General features: G+C 38.6%; 1 pseudogene; it reads left to right on the forward strand.

The window, feature by feature from the left end:
• The first annotated feature begins 4297 nt into the window (after window positions 1-4297).
• LOC128773991 (U6 spliceosomal RNA) lies at window positions 4298-4398 on the forward strand (annotated as a pseudogene).
• Window positions 4399-6000: the final 1602 nt, after the last annotated feature.

Genomic DNA, 6000 nt, shown 5'->3' on the forward strand with positions numbered 1-6000 from the left:
AACAAGAAAGAGGTCATATAGACACACTTAAGCCAACACAATGAAGACTGCAGGAGGCAGAGAGGCTAGGTTTCTGAGCTTGTTTTATTCATTCAGCAATTTACTGCAGGGCACACAATGCCTACCTCTTCTACAAATCCTAGGCATATTTCTGGTGTTTTTCCTCAGGAGACACCTAAAAAATGTTTAACTTGATACCTATAGAATAAAGGTTTTTAAAGTATTTCAGTAAAAGGACAGTTAGTAAATATTTTATTTGGAGAACATATAGCATCTCTCTGTCATAAGTATTAAAACAGGCTATTGCAGCACATTGGATATATCTATGAACCAATAAAAGTTAATTTCATAAACAAGAAGCAGGACAGATTTGGCCCACAAGCTGTAGTTTGAATACCCCCCACTACAGACTGCTTTGAAATATAAACACTTGCAACATGGCAACTTATTAAGAGCACAGAAACTAGAATCAGACAATCTGGATTGAAATCTCAACTCTACAACTTCCTGAGCCTGTGACCTTGGAAAAGTCATTAAATCCTTCTAAACCTCAGTTTTCCCTCTGTAAAATTGAGTATAATAATAGTACCTATTTTATAAGGCTTTTATGAAAACTGAAATAAAATTATACATATGAGCTATTTAGCACATATCTGGCAAAAAAAAAATTCCAAAAAAAAGTTATCACTCCAAATTTTTCAATAAAGAAATTAATCTAAATTCTTCCTAGAAAACAAGTTGTACTAATTCATGGTAAAAATAAAAAAAAGAGTATTTTGGAGTGCCTAGGTGGCTCAGTCGGTTGGGCTTCTGATTTCAGCTTAGGTCAGCTCAGGTCATGGTCTTGTGATTTGTGAGTTCGAGCCCCACATCAGGGCTCTGTGCTGACATCTAAGAGCCTGGAACCTGCTTCAGATTCTGTGTCTCCCCCTCTCTCTGACCCTCCCATGCTCATGGTCTGTCTCTCCCTGTAATTTAAAAAAAAAGAATATTTCATGAATGCTGGTTTTAAGTTTTAGTTATTTTACTAAAGAAAACACAGGTAATCTTGGATACATGATTTTGCCTTTATGGGACTCAGTACTTCACCTGTAAAATGAAGAAGGTGGTCTAGATTTATCATTTTTCAAAATTATTTTTGACAGCAAAACTATTGACCCAAACAGAATCTTACAGTAAATGCCCACTACCTATGGAAGATGAAAGTGTAGCTTTTCTGGTAAGGCTAGGAAAAGAAAGAAATTGGTCAGGGCTAAGGGTACCTAGGGACTTTCTCACTTGTATGGTTGCCCACCCAGGCAATGTGCTTAACCCTGGAGCACCAGCAAGGAATGTTGATAGCTTTAAAAGAACATTTGAGAAACACAAGACCAGAATGTACTTAAAAGTCCCTTAAATCTCAAAACAAAAAGGCACCCTGCTGAATGGGAGAAAATATTTATAAATGATATATCCAATAAGAGATTAATATCCAAAACATATAAAAGAATTTATACAACTCAAAACCAAAACCCCCAAAAAACCAAATAATATGATTTAAAAAAGGGCAGAGGGCCTGAAGAGGTCCTTTTTTAAAAAAAGGTTAAAAAATAGTCTCTAAAATACAGAGAACAAACTGGTGGCTACCAGAGGGGAGGTGGTTGAAGGGAGGGATGAAATAGATAAAGGAGATCAAGAGTACACTTACCTTTATGAGCACTGAGCAATGTTTAGAATTGTTGAGTCATTACAGTAAATACCTGAAAGTAATATAACACTGTATGTTAATTATACTTCAATAACAAAAAAAAAAAAAGAAGAAAGAAAAAGTCCTTAAAGTTTCAAATACTTTCACTAACCCATCCATTTATCAATTCACCTAATTGATATTTCCAAGTTAACTTTGTATGGATAATCACAAGGCATGGCCCTAGGATGGCTAGATGAGAGGTTCACAGGGTAGCTCACTATCTAATATAAGAAGCATGGTGTTTGAAGTCAGAAGGACTAGTGATTGTATCCTACATGGTTTCTTCTGAACTATGTTACTTAACCTTTCTGAGCCACTGGTTCCTCATCTGTAAAATAGAAACAATAAAACATTCATGACTGGGGGCACCTGGGTGGCTCAGTCCATTGAGCCTCCAACTCTTGATTTAGGCTCAGGTCATGACCTTAGTCATGAGATCAAGCACTGCATCAGGCAGTGCGGAGCCTGCTTAAGATTCTCTCTCTCCTTCTTTCTCTGCCTCTCTTTCTCTGTCTCTCTGTCTCATAAACAAACAAATAAATAAATAAATAAATAAATCTCCATGACTGTAACATTGTGAGGGTTAAATAAGCTTGCATTTGCATGAACCGTTAGCACACTGCTCAACACATTAAAGACCTTCAATAAATGTTTTATTTTTCCTTTCCATACTTCTTACAGTGAAATTTAGCGACAGCATAAGGTACTTGGTGAAAATAAAAGCCATGGGCAGGGTTGCCTAGGTGGCTTAGTGGGTTAAATGACTCTTGACTCAGATCATGATCTCGCGGTTCATGAATTAAAGCCCCACATCAGGCTCTCTGCGATCAGCACAGAGTCCACTTCAGATACTGTCCCCCCTCTGTCTCTACCCCTCCTCACCTCTCATAAATATATAAACAGAAACAAAAAGCCATGGGCAGTGTTCCAGCATAGCCATTCTGTCTGCTTTATCACAGGGTCATTTGATTAGCTTACCCTTAACAGTTCTAAAAGAAAGAAGAAGAAAGAAAGAAAGAAAGAAAGAAAGAAAGAAAGAAAGAAAGAAAGAAAGAAAAAGTCCTATGGAAAAAAGTGGAGAGGTTCAGGGATGAAAAGGTTTTCCCCTAGAGACCACACCTCTGAAGCCACCACACTCCCTTTACATTCCCCACCACCACTTCTGACCAGCAGGCTCCATCATGCTTTGAAAGGATTCATCTACACTGCTGCAATGTGTAACTGTCCTGGGCTATCTCAGGAAACACTAGTTCTTGAATTCTATTTGCCGCTTTCTTCAGCCCTCCAAAGCAATGGGTCTCACCCTTAAGTATGCACCAGAATTCCTTGGAGGATTTGTTAAGGCAATGAGTGTCTGCTTCAGTAAATCTGTGGTGAGGCCTGATAATCTGCATTTTCAACAAGTTGCCAGGTGATGCTGATGCTGCTGGACTGAGGACCACACTTTGAGAACCACTGCTCAAATCTCAGTTGCTTTGAAACTCACCCCCTGCTGGCTAACTTGAAAATGCAGACTGATTCTTGGATTCTTGACACCCCTAGTCTTCAGGTATCCATCTATGTCCCAAGACCAAAGGTATATTTCCTTCAGCCTCCTGGTACTTTATTCATGTACACATTCCCTGAGCATCCTCCTAACACTTATTTACCCACTCCTTTGTCCCAGACCCTTCCTACCTGTCTTGGCAAACCTCTCTTTCCCCATCATGCTCAGTTAATATGTCTTGTTTTTTGGCTGCCTTCCTTGAACAGCTCTATGAATGGCATTAGCTCCTACTTTACTCTTCTTTACATTATGTGGCTTCCCGATTGTGGGTTTTGGGCATGGACAATTCTGGTTTTAATCCTGTTTCTGCCTCTTCCTGAAGTGTGTGATCTTGGGGAAGTTGCTTGAATTCTCTGAGCCTTAATCTGTCACCTGCAAAATCAGGTTGTGAAAACAAAATGGAAGAATGTCTATAAAAGGGCCTAGTACAAAATAGTTGACCAATTAATGGTACTCTCTTTCTTTACCCCCTTTACTTTCCTTACACCTGCCTATCTTCCCCCACCCCCCAGTAAGAAGCTGGAAGTAAATAAGAATTAGACAATGCAGGAATAAAGTCTTTCATTAGTATTAAAGAACATGGTAAATGAGAGAGGGAGGCCTATACAAAGTGATATATCACTTAAGAGAAAGGAGAGATCATTTTCAATGGGTGGGCATCAGGATAAGCTTCAGGAAGATGATAGCATCTTCCCTCCCACTCCTATTTCTCCAGCTAAAAACCTGAATGTCATCCAAGATTCCTAGTTTTTGTCTCACTCTCCACATGCATTCCATTGACAAATGCTGTCATATCAGTATTCTAAATGTCTTTTGAATACACCTACTTCTCTGTTTCTCCACTGCCATAGCCTTGGTCTGAGCCATACTCATCTCTTAACAGGATCATTATAATAACCACCTTACTGTGATTTTTGCCTTAATTCCTGTCCCACATATTCTGCTCTTCAAATAACAGCCAAAACTACTTTTCCCAAACCACAAAGGTGATTTTTACTTAATACCTTACTTAACACCCTCCAGCAGCATTTGCTGTATTGACTGAAATTAGAGTAATACAGAGTTTAGCAGGGCCCCTGAGTAAGGATGACATTCAAACTGGTAGAATGTGTTGAATATATGTATGTGTGAACGCATATATGGAAATATCTCCAAGATATATCATTAAGTAAAAGGCAAGGCACAAAAGAGTGAACATCTTGCATTTGCGTTATAGATACACACATGCACACACATACATCCACACACATCTATGTACTTATGTGTGTGTGTGTGTGTGTGTGTGTGTGTACACACATAGATGGTAGGGTAAGGAATTTTTTCTGATAGTCATAAAAATATGTTTTTTAACAGTGGTTTCCTTTAGGGAGAGTGATCTGGTTGGGAAAGAGTGATTTGCATTTTTCATTTTGAAATTTAATGTTTAAAGTTTAAATTTCAAAACTTCATATATTAATTTTTTTAATTATGGAAAGTGAATATAAACTCACTTTTGTTTCTTTTTTGTGTGTGTTTCTATGCATGAAAAATAAAGTTATAACTGTATTTTAAGAAAACTAATGACTTCATTTTCACTAGGACAAAAGCCAAAATCTTTAACAAGGACTACATGGCCCTTTGTGATGTGCACCTTACTAATCTTTCTAGCTCACTGTTTGACCTTCCTCACCTCATATACTATGATCCACCCATGCCAGAATTATATCAGTTTCCCATTTTTCCGAGGTACTGTGTGCTTTCTCTTACCTCCAGATCTTATGTGTTGTTCTATTTGGCTCCAACATGCTTCACCTTATTTACTCTCTAACTTATCTTTTGGGTCTCTTTTTAAAATTCCCTTCCTTCCAGAGTTTTTTCCTGACTTCCCGTGTTTCTCTTTTAGATGACCTTGCCCTATACTCCTAATACACCCTGTATATTAAACAACAGTTTATTAAAATTTCTTGTTTCACTGCCTGTCTTTAAAGCTTATAATGGTAGCTTTGTGAGACCAGAGATAACCTCGTTCATGCTTCCAATTATAGCCTCAGAGCCTAGCATAGCATTTGATACAGACTTGATGCTCAATATGCTCGATGAATGAAATACGTGAATGATGAATAAAAAAGATAGCCTTGAGCCGGGCTTCATGATGAGCAAAATCCTACCGCTGCATTTGTAAACTTCACTTTTAGGAAAATGGCAGGTGGGACTTTTCCAACTTCAAGGTTGACTCAGTTGTACCTGATAGTTTCACTACTTGATCAACCAGCTTGTTCCCCAAATATGTGTTGTATGTCAATGCCGGTCCCTCTGCTATTCTAATTTATCCATTATAACACTGTCACAACTTTGTTCTTCTAAGCATCCTAGCACCCTTAAATTCTCCCGGGGTATCTTGGATTAAAAATATAGTGATCAAAAGGAGACTTCAGAAGACATGGGGAGGTGTTTGCTTCCAGATTATGTTGCCTCACAGTGCTCTTAAAGGATCTTTGGGGCACCTGGGTGGCCTCGTTGGTTAAACGTCCAACTTCGGCTCATGTCATGATCTCAGGGTCTAAGAGTTCGAGCCCCGCATCAGGCTTGGTGCTGACAGCTTAGAGCCTAGACCCTGTTTCAGATTCTGTGCCTCCCTGTATCTCTGTCCCTCCCCCATTTGTACTCTCTCTCTCTCTATCTCTCTCAAAGATAAACATTAAAAAATTAAAGAAAAGAGCCTCATTTACCTGTTTTATATTCTTGG

Source organism: Panthera pardus, unplaced genomic scaffold (genome assembly GCF_024362965.1).
Source record: "Panthera pardus isolate Hobbes unplaced genomic scaffold, ASM2436296v1 HiC_scaffold_27, whole genome shotgun sequence".
Classification (NCBI taxonomy): domain Eukaryota; kingdom Metazoa; phylum Chordata; class Mammalia; order Carnivora; family Felidae; genus Panthera; species Panthera pardus.